Source organism: Saccopteryx leptura, chromosome 2, assembly GCF_036850995.1.
Source record: "Saccopteryx leptura isolate mSacLep1 chromosome 2, mSacLep1_pri_phased_curated, whole genome shotgun sequence".
NCBI lineage: Eukaryota > Metazoa > Chordata > Mammalia > Chiroptera > Emballonuridae > Saccopteryx > Saccopteryx leptura.
In genome coordinates, this window is record NC_089504.1 from 303,276,996 (window position 1) to 303,290,635 (window position 13,640).

At 40.1% G+C, this 13,640-nt stretch overlaps 1 non-coding gene across 1 annotated transcript; it reads right to left on the reverse strand.

Annotated features, from left to right (window-relative positions):
• Positions 1-11,128: 11,128 nt before the first annotated feature.
• TRNAS-GGA (transfer RNA serine (anticodon GGA)) lies at positions 11,129-11,204 on the reverse strand. Its single transcript has one exon. It is a non-coding gene; the product is annotated as a tRNA-Ser (tRNA).
• Positions 11,205-13,640: the final 2,436 nt, after the last annotated feature.

Consider the following 13,640-nt stretch of genomic DNA (forward strand, 5'->3'; position numbering starts at 1 on the left):
CAAACTATGCTACAAGGTAAAGCAAGAAGAGAGGAAACATACCTAACATAATAAGATTTTATATGACAAACTCACATCCAACATTGTATTTAATGGGCAAAAACTACAAGTGTTTCCCTTAAGATCAAAAACAAGACAGGAATGTCTACTTTCACCACTCTAATTCAACATAGTACTAAAAGTCTTAACCACAGCAATCAGATAAGAAGAAATAAATGCATCCAAATTGAAAAGGAAGACATAAAACTGTCATTATTTGCAGATATGATACTTGTAAAGCCAGTAGCCACGGCCACTATCACAGCAGCCTGGCCCATACAGGTTTGCATTGGATTCGGACAGTCGGTAAAGAAACAATGAAGCCAAAAACTGATGGGCCATCTTCTTTAATTCTAGCTTGCACCCGGCGGGCAAGTAAAAACATACACTGGGCTCCAAAACCCACTCACATTCAGTGCTCACAAAGCTACTGACTTATCCGAGTTTCCTAGAATCAAAGGTTTGTACCTCACCGGCCTTATTCACCTCTGTTCCCCATCTCCTTCCTTCTCCCTGCACAAACTCTGCACAAACTGACTTCTCACTCAATACTCCACCATCTTGGCTGCTTCTCTTGGCCTCCTCCACATGGCCTCTCTCTGCTCTCCTCTCTGCTGTCTTCTCTAATGATAATCTCAGGAACCAAGAGAGCAAGCTCTTGTTCTGCCCTTATTTTATAGTGTAGAAATCAAAACCTTTAATCCAATATACAATATAGGGAAGTCTCTAATACAAAGTCACTTATCAGAGACATGATGGGATTGTACCACCCCACATCAAAAAGGGTGGGAAAGGCTTAATCCCAAAACCAAGCCCCAGGCGCCTGGGGCAGAGGCCAAGGAGCCATCCCCCGCGCCCGGGCCATCTTTGCTCCAATGGAGCCTTGGCTGCGGGAGAGGAAGAGAGAGACAGAGAGGAAAGAGGGGGGGGTGAAGACGCAAATGGGTGCTTCTCCTATGTGCCCTGGCCAGGAGTCAAACCCGGGTCCCCCGTGCGCCAGGCCGACGCTCTACCGCTGAGCCAACCGGCCAGGGCAGCATAATATATTTTATCTGCCCAACAATACTGTATATAGAAAATCCTATGGATTGGATCAAAAAAACTACTAGATATGATAAATTAATTCTATAAAATAACAGGATACAAAGTAAATATGCAAAAATCACTTGCATTTTTATATACCAATAATGATCTATTAGAAAGGGAAACTAAGAAAACAACCACATTTACAATTGCTTCAAAAAGAATAAAATACTTAGAAATAAATTTAACCAATGATGTAAAAGACCTGTACTTGGAAAATTATAAGACACTGAGAAAAAAACTGAAGATGATACATGGGCCATGTTTTGAATGTCATGTATAGTAATGGAAAAGAACATGTGTTCTGCAGTTCAGGTTAACATTGTTAATTATGTTGCCCAAATTTCTTGTTCTTACTGATATTTTTCATCTACCTGATTCAGCAGTTGCCGAAGTCTTCTGCTTTCATTGTAGATTTGTCTGTTATTCCTTATAGGTTTCTCAATATTGATTGTATATATTTAAAGTTGATATTATCAGGTACATACAGATTTATAGCTGTAGATTGCAGATAAATTAAACTGTTGGTCATTGTAAATTAACCTCTTTTCCACTGGAAATCCTTTTTGCCTTTAGGTCTATTTTGTCTGATAACAATAGAGGAACAACAGTTATCTTTTAGTTAGTATTAGAATGGGCTATCTTTCTCATTATTTTATCTTCAATGAGATTTGGATTTACCATGAGGAATATAATTGCTGTGTGGTCTCCTCTAGAGACATAGAAAAGAATCTTTATTTTCTACTTTCTGCTAGGAGTATGATATACTGGCTTAACCTGGGGTCATCTGATGTGATGTTGAGATTCCCAGCCTGCTGGAAAATTGCTAGCAGTGGGTACCTATTGTCCTATTCCCCAGTGACAACCTGTTATTTAACATTGGGAACTTCAGTGTGCCATACAAAGAAATCTGAATGAGAGACTGCTGAGTTGCTGCTTGAAAACCAGTAAGACCCTACTTCAAACCTACTTTTTTTGTAAGGATCAACTAAGTAGCCTCAGGAGAGAAGAAAGGGATCAGGACATGCTGATCCCTGAGAGCAGAGGGCCGGCATTCCCTGAGAGCCAAGCCCCCAGATAGAAGCATACCTGAGCCAGAAATGGCAGAGAACATCATAGATGTGGCTGTTGTGCTACATTGAGTTGTGAAGCTAAAGAATTTTATTTTTAAAATTATTAATAATCACAACAGCCATGCTAGTTTAAAATGAAATTGGCTATTTTCTGTAATAGAACAAAAATAAATTACAATATGCAGTAAAAGTTAAGGTAATAATATGCTTTTTCTCATGATTTATGTTTGTACTATTTGCACATGTTTAAAATCTTTATTTTGCTCCTAATGCTACATTGATTTTTTTATTATTTTTCTTAGTGGTATTCTGTTGGTCAAATAAGTTTGTAAATATGATATATATGTTTGTTCACTTATAGTTTGCATTGGGTATGGGAGACAGGCTGTAAGCTAGCAAAATCCTTATAGCCTAAGACTAAACCTTTCCTGCCCTTTTAATACTAAGATCTTTTCAACTTCCTTCTAATACCAACATCTTCTCAAAACTAAGATTTTCCCCACACCCTTGACTGTTGCATGATGTGGGGTGGTGCACTCTTATGAGGAATCCCATTTATTTCTCAGATAAGTGGCTTTGTATCAGAGACTTCCTTATTGTATATTTTCTACACTATAAAATAAAGCAGACCAAGGGCTCTCTTGCTCAGTTCCTGCCATCAGCATTGCAGAGGAGAGGCAGCCAAGATGGCAGAGTGCTGAAGGAGAAGCCAGTTTGTGCAGAGTTTGTGCAGAGAGAAAGAGTTGGGGAACAGAGTTGAATAAGGCAGGTGGGGCCTTTCATTCTAGAAAAACTCGGATGAGTCAGTGGCTTTGGGAGCACTGAATGGAAAGGAAGGTGTTTTCCCGCTGTGTATATTTTACTTGCTTGCTGAGTGCGAGCTAGGATTAAAGATAATAGCCCACCAGTTCTTGACTCTGTTGCTTCATTATCGTCTGTCCAAATCAAATGCAAACCTGCACGGGCCAGGTGGCTGTGATGGTGACTGTGGCTACTGGCCCTACATCTCCTAAATTGTGTATGGTCCAAGTCCCACAAAACATAGACCTGCCACTGTGTTTAGCTATTGATATCACTATATTTATGACATATCTTTTATAAATATGCAATTACGTGAATATTTTGTATTTATTCTGATAATTTTTTGACCATTTATTTATTTAAAAGTAATATATTCTCTTTGTTCTTCCTCCATTCATATTTTTGGGATATATAATTATAGTTCAATATTTTATCTTTTCTCTTCTGTGCCTGTGATACATTTTATTTTATGCTTTCTTTTAGCAGTTGCATTAAAAGTTATAACATGCATACTTTACTTATTGGTATGCAAATATAATCAATGCCATTTTCATTCTTTCAGGAAATAAGAAAAAGTTAAGACTGTACAGCCCATTTTTCCTTCTCTCAAATTACATTATTTTATGTATTTTAATGAATTATTAATTGTTAATAACTAAGGATTAAACTTGCATTTGTTCAGACTAAGATAATATTAAATTTATCATTCTTTGTTTCATACAAAGAGCTCGCTTATATTTAAAAACCTTTGAATGATGTTTGTAAATTCTCACATCTCAGGCCTTCCGATTTGAAACATTCACTCATCTGAGATGTTTGTTTTTTAGAATTCTCTTTAATGAGTGTCTGCTTGAAGCACACTTAACTGCTCTTTTTCAAAATATTTTTTCAAAATAACTTTGTTGCACATTCTACTTGAAATAAAAAGCAATACTAGGTATTCAAGTCAAGATTGGTAATAATAGTTTTCTTTCAGTACTTAGAATAATTATTTGACTTTTTTCATACTTTACATTGTTTTTATTGAGAAATGGCTATTCATTCTAAGGTATGGATTTTTAAAAAAACTTACAGGAAAGTCATTGAATTCATTAAAGTATTTTACTAATATTGGAAATTGTTGAGCCATCACGATTTCAAGTGATTTGCTGTGTTGCTTTTCTCTTCCTTCTAGAACTGATTTTACATGTCACTGTTCTCCATGTCACTTACTCTCATTTCTCTACTCTCCATCTCTAGCTCTCACTGATTATTAATAACACCTTTGCTAAAGTTCAACACTCTTTTTTGCTAAAGTTCAATAATTTTCTTTTCAACTCTATCCAATCCCCTAAGTCTGTCCTTGACTTTCAATTTCAGTTGTTGTGTTTTCCATCCCCAAGTTCAAATTGGTCCTTTTCTCAAATCTGCTAGGTCATTCATTTTGTTGCTTGCTCCCTGTAGATATTTTCAATCTTGTCTTTTATTTCTCTCAAAACTTATTAGACATTGTCGTTTGGTCATATTGTTTGATAACCCCGCTGCTTATAGTCCTAGTGCTCCCTGTGGTTGTGATTTCTGCTTAGCCTTGCTCTATTTTTGTTCACAAGGAGGCTTGTCCCTTTGTGTGATGCTGGCTTACTTTGGCACATTATGAGTGGAAGTCCACTCTGGCCTGGCATGAGGGTTCCTCAGAAGACTTTTTAGGTGCCAGGTGCTCCCTCGCAGTCTAAAGTAAACCCACTGTGTGATTGGATTTTGGTCTGTAAACTCAGGAAGGCCCAGCTTTTAGTTATAATTTCTAAGGTGTTGGGCAGATAAAATATATTATGCTTATGTTGGGCAGATAAAATGTATTATGCTCACTTTGTTAAAGATAACATGAGGAGGCCGTCGCCCAGGTGATATTAATGTGTGTTGGGGTGGGCTAAAGGCAGGCAGAATCCTTGTAGCCTGGGGCTTGGTTTTGGGATTAAGCATTTCCTACCCTTTTTTGATGTGGGGTGGTACAATCCAATCATGCCTCAGAGAAGTGACTTTGTATTAGAGACTTCCCTACTTTGTATATTGGATTAGAGGTTGTGAAGCTACAGTATAAAGTGGGGGCAAAATGGGAGTTTGGGCTCTTGGTTCCTGGATGACTAGCAGGAGAGAGCAGAGGAGAGCAGAGAAGGAGGCCACGTGGAGGAGGCCAGGAGAAGCAGCCAAGATGGCGAAGTGCTGAGTGAGATGCCAGTATGTGTAGAGTTTGTATCTGGGATAAGGAAGGAGATGGGGAACTGAGGAGAATAAGGTTGGTGAGCTAGAAACCTTTGATTCTAGGAAACTCAGATAAGTCAGTAGCTTTGTGAGCACTGAATGTGAGTGGGTTTTGGAGCCCAGTGTGTATTTTTACTTGCCAGGTGGGTGAAAGCTAGGATTAAAGACTATGGCCCACCAGTTTGTGGCTCCGTTGTTTCTTTACCGACTGTCCGAATCCAATGCGAACCTGCATGGGCCAGGCGGCTGTGATAGTGGTCGTGGCCACTGGCTTTACATTTGGCGTAGTCTGTGGCAGGATTTGATACAGATCAGCAAGGAGCCACTACCACCTTTGAGTGGTGGAATAGAGGACTGGCTGCTGTTATGGTTCCCCATGGCTGTCCTTTTGGGGACCGTAGGCTGGCTGACTTTTACAGCCATGCGTGAGGAAACTGAGAGCTCTGTGGAAGAGGCTGCCTGGGACCTGCAAACCAAGCAGTGGAAGGAGCTGGAGCAAACGCAAGAGAAACCGATGCTGACCCTGGAGCTGGAGGAAATGCTGGAGGAGGACGCCGACCAGGTGTTCGAGATTCGCCTGGAAATGGAGCAAACGCTGGAGGAGAATTCAGAGGTTCGTGAGTTGCAGATTGCCCTGGATGTTGCGGAAAGCCAGCAGCGGTTGGAGGCCAGGGCTGAGGCTGAGGCTGAGGCTGAGGCCGGGTCCAGAGCTGCAAGGTCTGCGGAGCAGAAGGCGGCAGCAGCCCGGGGCTCGAGCCCGGCAGCTGGAGCTGGTGTTTTCAGTTCCTCTTTGGAGGCTGAGGAGAATCAGGCTGGAGTTGCAATCCGCAGTCTCCATAATATGGGAGCCCAGCTGGAAGGAGCACCTACTACAGCCCTGGTAGGTCTGCGATTTTGGGGACATAGGATGGACGCTCTCATGCTCTCCAGAGCCAAGATGGAAATGCTGACTGCCATTGCCACGTGCCCCTCTTTGGGACAGTGTAAGACCTGCCAGGACGGCAGGAATGAGGGGGGTGGCTGATGACCCACGTGCGTGGACTGATTTCCTGGACTACAACCGGAGTGGGCATTGGCTCCTTTGTTGGATGGACTTATGGATTACGGATTTTGGACAATGTGAAATACCCTGATGGGGTGGGGGGTGGCTTTGCTGGAGGTACTCCCCTGCCCCTGGAAGCTTTTCCCGTGGCTAGAAAGAAGGCCGAGGACATTTTGCGCTTTGGGCAAAGTGCTCAGAGACTGGTGAAGTGTACCTTTGTGATTGTTGAAACTGTATGATTTGTCATGTTGTAATTTGTGTAATGTTCCTAATTTCCTTGCACGGGGATGCTGGTGATGTAAATTGTGGGTAGTAAAGTGAGCATAGGGGTGGATTGTTGGGCAGATAAAATATATTATGCTCACTTTGTTAAAGGTGACACTGCCCACGTGAGGCCATCGCCCAGGTGATATTAATGTGTGTTGGGGATCATTGTAGCCTGGGGCTTGGTTTTGGGATTAAGTCTTTCCCACCCTTTTTGATGTGGGGCGGTACAATCCAATCATGCCTCAGAGAAGTGACTTTGTATTAGAGACTTCCCTATTTTGTATATTGGATTAAGAGTTTGGATTTCTACACTATAAAATGGGGACAGAGCGGGAGCTTGTGCTCTTGGTTCCTGGGATGATTAGCATGAGAGAGCAGAGGGAGCAGAACAGAGAGCAGAAAGAGGCCATGTGGCCAGGAGAAGCAGCCAAGATGGCGGAGTGCTGAGTGAGATGCCAGTTTGTGTAGAGTTTGTATCTGGGATGAAGAAGGAGATGGGGAACTGAGGAGAATAAGGCTGGTGAGCTAGAAACCTTTGATTCTAGGAAACTCAGATAATTCAGTGGCTTTGTAAGCACTGAATGTGAGTGGGTTTTGGAGCCCAGTGTGTATTTTTACTTGCCCGCCGGGTGCAAGCTAGAATTAAAGATGACAGCCCATCAGTTCTTGGCTCCGTTATTTCTTTACCGACTGTCCGAATCCAATGTGAACCTGCCTGGGCCAGGCGGCTGTGATAGTGGCCGTGGCCACTGGCTTTACATAAGGGATTCTATCAATCCTTTTGTCTTCCTAGAGCCAAAACAACTCTCTTTACTGGTACCTTGAGGTAGAGGGTAAATGAATTAAAGATATTGCATAAAAAACTGGTCTAACAACCTGGCTATAGGCAAGGTACACTTGGGATGTCTATTAGTGTTGCAAGGCGAGAAAGCAAGGAGGCAGCAAGATATACTGATAGAGAGTTCTTTGGAGAGGTCAAGGCTTGAGTTGTAATCTTAGCTATGAAAGCAGATAATGGGTTTTCCTCTCCCACAGTTAAGATTCACAGCCTCTGGGGTGATTTTTTAAAAAACATAAGTTAGAGCATGTGATTTCTTTGTTTAAGTGTCCCAAATGACTTCTTATCAGTCATAGAGTAGAATCTAAATCTTTTCTTAGTATGGCTTAAAAGATCTGACATTTTACTCTCTCACTGAATAATTAAGCTGCAACTATTGTCTTCTTTCTTTCCCTTTATCACACAAAATTCATTCCTATCTCAGTACCTCTAGGTTCATTGTTTCTCTTATTTCTCACTATGAGTAAATTACTCTAAAATCTCGTTTGGGCCCTAAACATCGATGTTTCAGATGAACTAATTTGTGGTCTGTCCACAGCACTGATATATTTCATAGCTCCCCTGTTGATTATGATGTTTCTAATTAACTGACATGGTATATGGCTAGTAGCCATGGCCATCATCACAGCCGCCTGGCCCATGCAGGTTCAGGTTTGATTCGGACAGACGGTAATGAAATAACAAATCCAAGAACTGGCGGGCCATTACATTTAATCCTAGCTTGCATCCAGCGGGTGAGAAATACACACAGTGAGAAAACACTTCCCTTTTCTTTCAGGGCTCCCATAGCCAACTGACTCATCCAAGTTTTCTAGAATCAAAGGTTTCTACCTCACCAGCCCTAATCACCTCTGTTCCCCATCTCCTTTTTTGCACAAACTCTGCACAAACTGGCTTCTCCTTCAGCACTCCGCCATCTTGGCTGCCTCTCCTCTGCGGTACTAATTTCAGGAACTGAGAGAAAGCAAGCCCCAGTTTGCCCGTTTTATAGTATAGAAATCCAAACCTTGGCCCTGGCCGGATGGCTCAGTGGTAGAGCATCAGCCTGGCGTGCAGAAGTCCCGGGTTCGATTCCTGGCCAGGGCACACAGGAGAAGCACCCATCTGCTTCTCCACCCCTCCCCCTCTCCTTCCTCTCTGTCTCTTTCTTCCCCTCCTGCAGCGAGGCTCCATTGGAGCAAGGATGGCCTGGGCGCTGGGGATGGCTCCTTGGCCTTTGCCCCAGGTGCTAGAGTGGCTCTTGTCACAACAGAGCGACACCCCAGAGGGGCAGATCATCGCCCCCTGGTGGGCGTGCCGGGTGGATCCCGGTCGGGCACATGCGGGAGTCTGTCTGACTGTCTCTCCCCGTTTCCAGCTTCAGAAAAATACAAAAAAAAAAAAAAAATCCAAACCTTTAAACCAATATACAAACAAGGAAGTCTTTGATACAAAGTCACTTATCTGAGGCATAAATGGGATTCCTCATGAGAGTGCACCCACCCCACATCATGCAACTGTCAAGAGTGTGGGGAAAAGCTTAGTTTTAAAAAGATCTTAGAATTAAAAGGGTGGGAAAGGCTTAGTCTTAAAACTAAGCCTTAGGCTATAATGACTTTGGTGGCTTACAGCCTGTCTCCCACACCCAATGCAGACTATAAGCGAGCAAACATATATATCATATTTATAAACTTATTTGACCAACACACGGAGAGCTGCTCCAACCAGTATTTACATCTAACTCTTCATCTTTTAAAGAACTTAGCTCAAAAGTCACTTTTTGCAATGTAGTCCCCTCATATTTTTCTCAGCTTCATTTTCATTTATCATACATGTCATTTTTTAGTTATTTGTTTATTATTTGTTGCTTTTGGAATATAAGTTTCCTGGAGGGAGATTTTTTTTTGTTTAGTTGCCTGATGACTCTCCAGTATACATAATGGTGTCTAAATAAGAATGACCTCAATGAATACTTTAGAAGAATGAGATTAAGTTCGGTCAGTCTCAGAGATCTCTGAAATCAGACACATTTATAAATGATTGTCTCACTATAAAAATAATGTATCAAGATTTATGATTTTAGAAATTTAATAGTTAAAGAAAAATCATTACTTTTCTTTTAAATACAGTTAAAGTAGCATGGATTTAATTTTAAAGGAGACTCAATTTTCTTATAATAATTTCTCTTTCACTGTTGGTGGGAATGTAAAGTAGTACAACCCTTGTGGAAGAAACTATGGTGGTTCATCAAAAAATTAAGAATAAAACTACCATATGACCCAGAAATCCCTCTACTGGGCAAATACCCCCAAAACTCAAAAACATTGGTATGTAAAGACACATGCAGCCCCATGTTCATTGTAGCATTGTTCACAGTGGCCAAGACATGGAAACAACCAAAAAGCCCTTCAATAGATGATTAGAAAAAGAAGATGTGGTACATATATACTATGGAATACTATTCAGCCATAAGAAATGATGATATAGGATTATTTACGACAGCATGGATGGAACTTGATAACATTATACTGAGTGAAATAAGTAAATCAAAAAAAAATTAAAACTGTATGATTCCATACACTATTGGGACACAAAACTGAGACTCATGGACATGAACAAGAATGCAGTGGTTACCAAGAGAAAGAAAAGGAAGCAGAGAGAGAGGGTAGGGGTAGGGGAAGGGCATAAAGAAAACCAAATAAAAGGTGATGGAGGACAATTTGACTTTGGGTGATGGGTATACAACATATCAAATGTCAAAATGATCTGGAGATGTTTTCTCTGAATCTATGTATTCTAATTGATCAATATCACCCATTAAAATTAATTGTCTAAATAAAATTAAAAAAATATTCACTATAGTATTTTGGCTTTATTTTGTAATAACTACAGAACAACGTTGAGGAGCAGGTGATTTCCAAGGTCAATTAGTGAGAAAGTTAGTTTTCTTTTTCTTTTCCTTTTCTTCTGCATTATTTTCTCTAAAGGCAATTGAAATTGTGCTACTTAATTTGTCACCTTTGGAAAAGAACATGAATGTCAAGAAATAAGTATTACCTGCATCTACAGTCATGTTTCAGTATTTGAATTGATCTGAGAGGAGGGATGAATTTTGAAGAATACACAGGAACTATACGGGCATTTTAAATTCAGTCCTTCGTGCAAAGGAGAACTGACTTGCAGATGATTCCACAGATTCAAATTATAGTATTCTGCAACCAGCTGACTCATTAGTCTTTCTTTTTAAGGTTTTGTATTGGGAAATATAAAAATTCTCCCACTTTGTCATATAGAATAGAACAACTTTCTTTAAAAATTACCATTTTCATGACATTGTTGGTCATCCTTTCTAGAATATATCTCATTTGACTAACACCTTCTCCTGCTGAAATTCTTCACAATGAATAGGGAATTCCAGAAGAAAAAGAAACATAACCTTTTCTTTTTTTTTTTTTTTTCTGTATTTTTCTGAAGCCAGAAATGGGGAGAGACAGTCAGACAGACTTCCGCATGCACCCGACCGGGATCCACCCGGCACGCCCACCAGGGGGCGATGCTCTGCCCACCAGGGGGTGATGCTCTGCCTCTCCAGGGCATCGTTCTGTTGTGACCAGAGCCACTCTAGCGCCTGGGGCAGAGGCCAAGGAGCCATCCCCAGCGCCCGGGCCATCTTTGCTCCAGTGGAGCCTCGACTGCGGGAGGGGAAGAGAGAGACAGAGAGGAAGGAGAGGGGGAGGGGTGGAGAAGCCGATGGCTGCTTCTCCTCTGTGCCCTGGCCGGGAATCGAACCCGGGACTTCTGCACTCCAGGCCGACGCTCTACCACTGAGCCAACCAGCCAGGGCCCATAACCTTTTCTTAATATCTAGTTTCTTTCATGCCTCCAGACCCCAATAACAATTTTATCTATTTGTTGTCCAATTGGCTTACATATTAAGGTAATTACATATTATTGCATCAAGAAAATAAACATTCAATTTCAAACAACCTACCATCTGTGCTAACAAATTTACAATTAGAGGCAATTTCTGATTCAAGTATCTTTACGAGTAATAGGTGAGTTCTACACTTAAGGATTAAGTGTAAAAAGCTTTACTGGTGTTTCATTGGCTTGGGTTATTCACTGCTATTAAAGACTGTATATTTTGCCCTTCCAAAAATGTTTATGTTGAAACTTTAACACCCAGTGGAATGGTATTAAGAATTGGGACTTTGGAAGGGTAATTAGATTTAGATGAGGCCATGAGAGTAAAACCCCCATCATGGGATTAATGTCCTTTATAAGAAGAGATAGAGACTAGAGTTTTCTCTCTCAGCCTTGTGAGGAGGTGGCTGTCTATGAGTTGGAAGTGGATTTTGACCAGATACAGCTTTGGCTGATGTTTTGATGTTGGACTTCTCAACCTCTAATACAACTGTGAGAACTAAGTGTTTGTTATTTAAGCAACCTAATTTATGCTCTTTTTGTTACAGTAGTCTGAACTAAGACAATATAGTGAATAATATATTATAGGAAAATTCTGGGATTTAAATAATATTTAGAAAAGTATTTCTGGAAGATGCCAGTTTACATGGAGATATGAAACAGATAAATTGGAGAGGACTTGAAAGGTGTAATTTTCAAGAATTTTTAGATATATGAAATGGCATGGCAAATTTGAGTTACAATGTGGAGAAAAGCTAATTAAGGAGTTCTTTGAATATATTCTGCCTTTGTCTTTAAATCTTTGTATTCAGTTTTATTGTCTATATTGTGTTCTCACAGTATTCCCATGACTGACTCAGAAGCCTCACAGGATGAAGTTTTACCCTCAAACTCTAGTAATAAACTCAAGGAACTAGAATTGACACTTGTTAAAAATTACCCTACTTTGTCATTGATATACTTCTATTGTGAGATATATAACCTTTAAGGAAATAGATTTCAGTTATTTGGGCTAATTCTTCACGTATCTCAAGGTATTCTATAATGCTTTTCTACTTGCCATGTCTGTACTCTTTCTTTCTAAATAACTGGATATATACTGATGTTTCAATAAATGTTTGTTTTAAAATGGGTCATGCCTAGTTGTAATCAATGACTTTTAGGGCATTCTTTTTGGAAAACATTACTTAACTTGGTATGATTTCCATTGCTTTTTAATTTTCTATGCTTCTTTAACACTTCCCTCTAGTTTTCAGTTTTCTTATTAAATGTGAAATTAAAATGAGCTGAATTACTCAGCCATTTCAGGATCTATGTTGATTTCATTGCTTTTCTCAGTTAATTGCATCATGACTATCCCATGTCTTCTTTCTTTCTCCTCTGACACATCTCAAATACAATTCTTATTCTATCTGACTCGTTTCGTTAAGTGTAATGTATTCCACTTGGTAGATATACCAATCATTTCCCTTAAAGTAGTAACTGATATAACAAAATCTTGCTACTTCTTTCTCATTCTAATTAGAGTATATATTTTCCTTATTTGAAGAACGTTCCAAAACTTCATTGATTTTTTTTTCTATGTTGTTTTATTCTCTGAGAGTAGTACAATGCTGTGACTTAACTAGAGTTAAATCAACTTACTTCTAAGCAGAGTTAACTCAATTATATATAATTGGTCTTAGTAGTATTTTCCCTCTGATGTATTTCACTTTCTTGAAATTTGGAAGAATTTCTTCTGTGTCTCATTATATAAAGAGTATTAAGAGAAATTAATAAAAAATTCATTTTGAAAAGTAAAACTGAAGGATTATTTTAACAATTTTCCTGAAAGGTATAAAAAGACAGGTATAGTTGTCTATCAAGTGGGTTAAAATGCCACCTTAAAAAAATGTTCAGATTATTAAACAAATGATTATTAATCAAATTATTTAGAGAACTAATATTTTAAAACATCTGTTAATTATAATGAAAATTTCAATATAATGATAGTTGTTTTTTTTACCATTTTGGATCATATCTAATAATTTGAAATAAATATACACTTAATTTACCTTTATGTGATACTTGTAATTTTTTTTTTTTTTTGTATTCTTCTGAAGCTGGAAACGGGGACAGATAGTCAGACAGACTCCCGCATGCGCCCGACCGGGATCCACCCGGCCCGCCCACCAGGGGCGAAGCTCTGCCCACCAGGGGGCGATGCTCCGCCCCTCCGGGGCATCGCTCTGCCGCGACCAGAGCCACTCCAGTGCCTGGGGCAGAGGCCAAGGAGCCATCCCCAGCGCCCGGGCCATCTTCGCTCCAATGGAGCCTCTGCTGCGGGAGGAGAAGAGAGAGACAGAGAGGAAGGAGG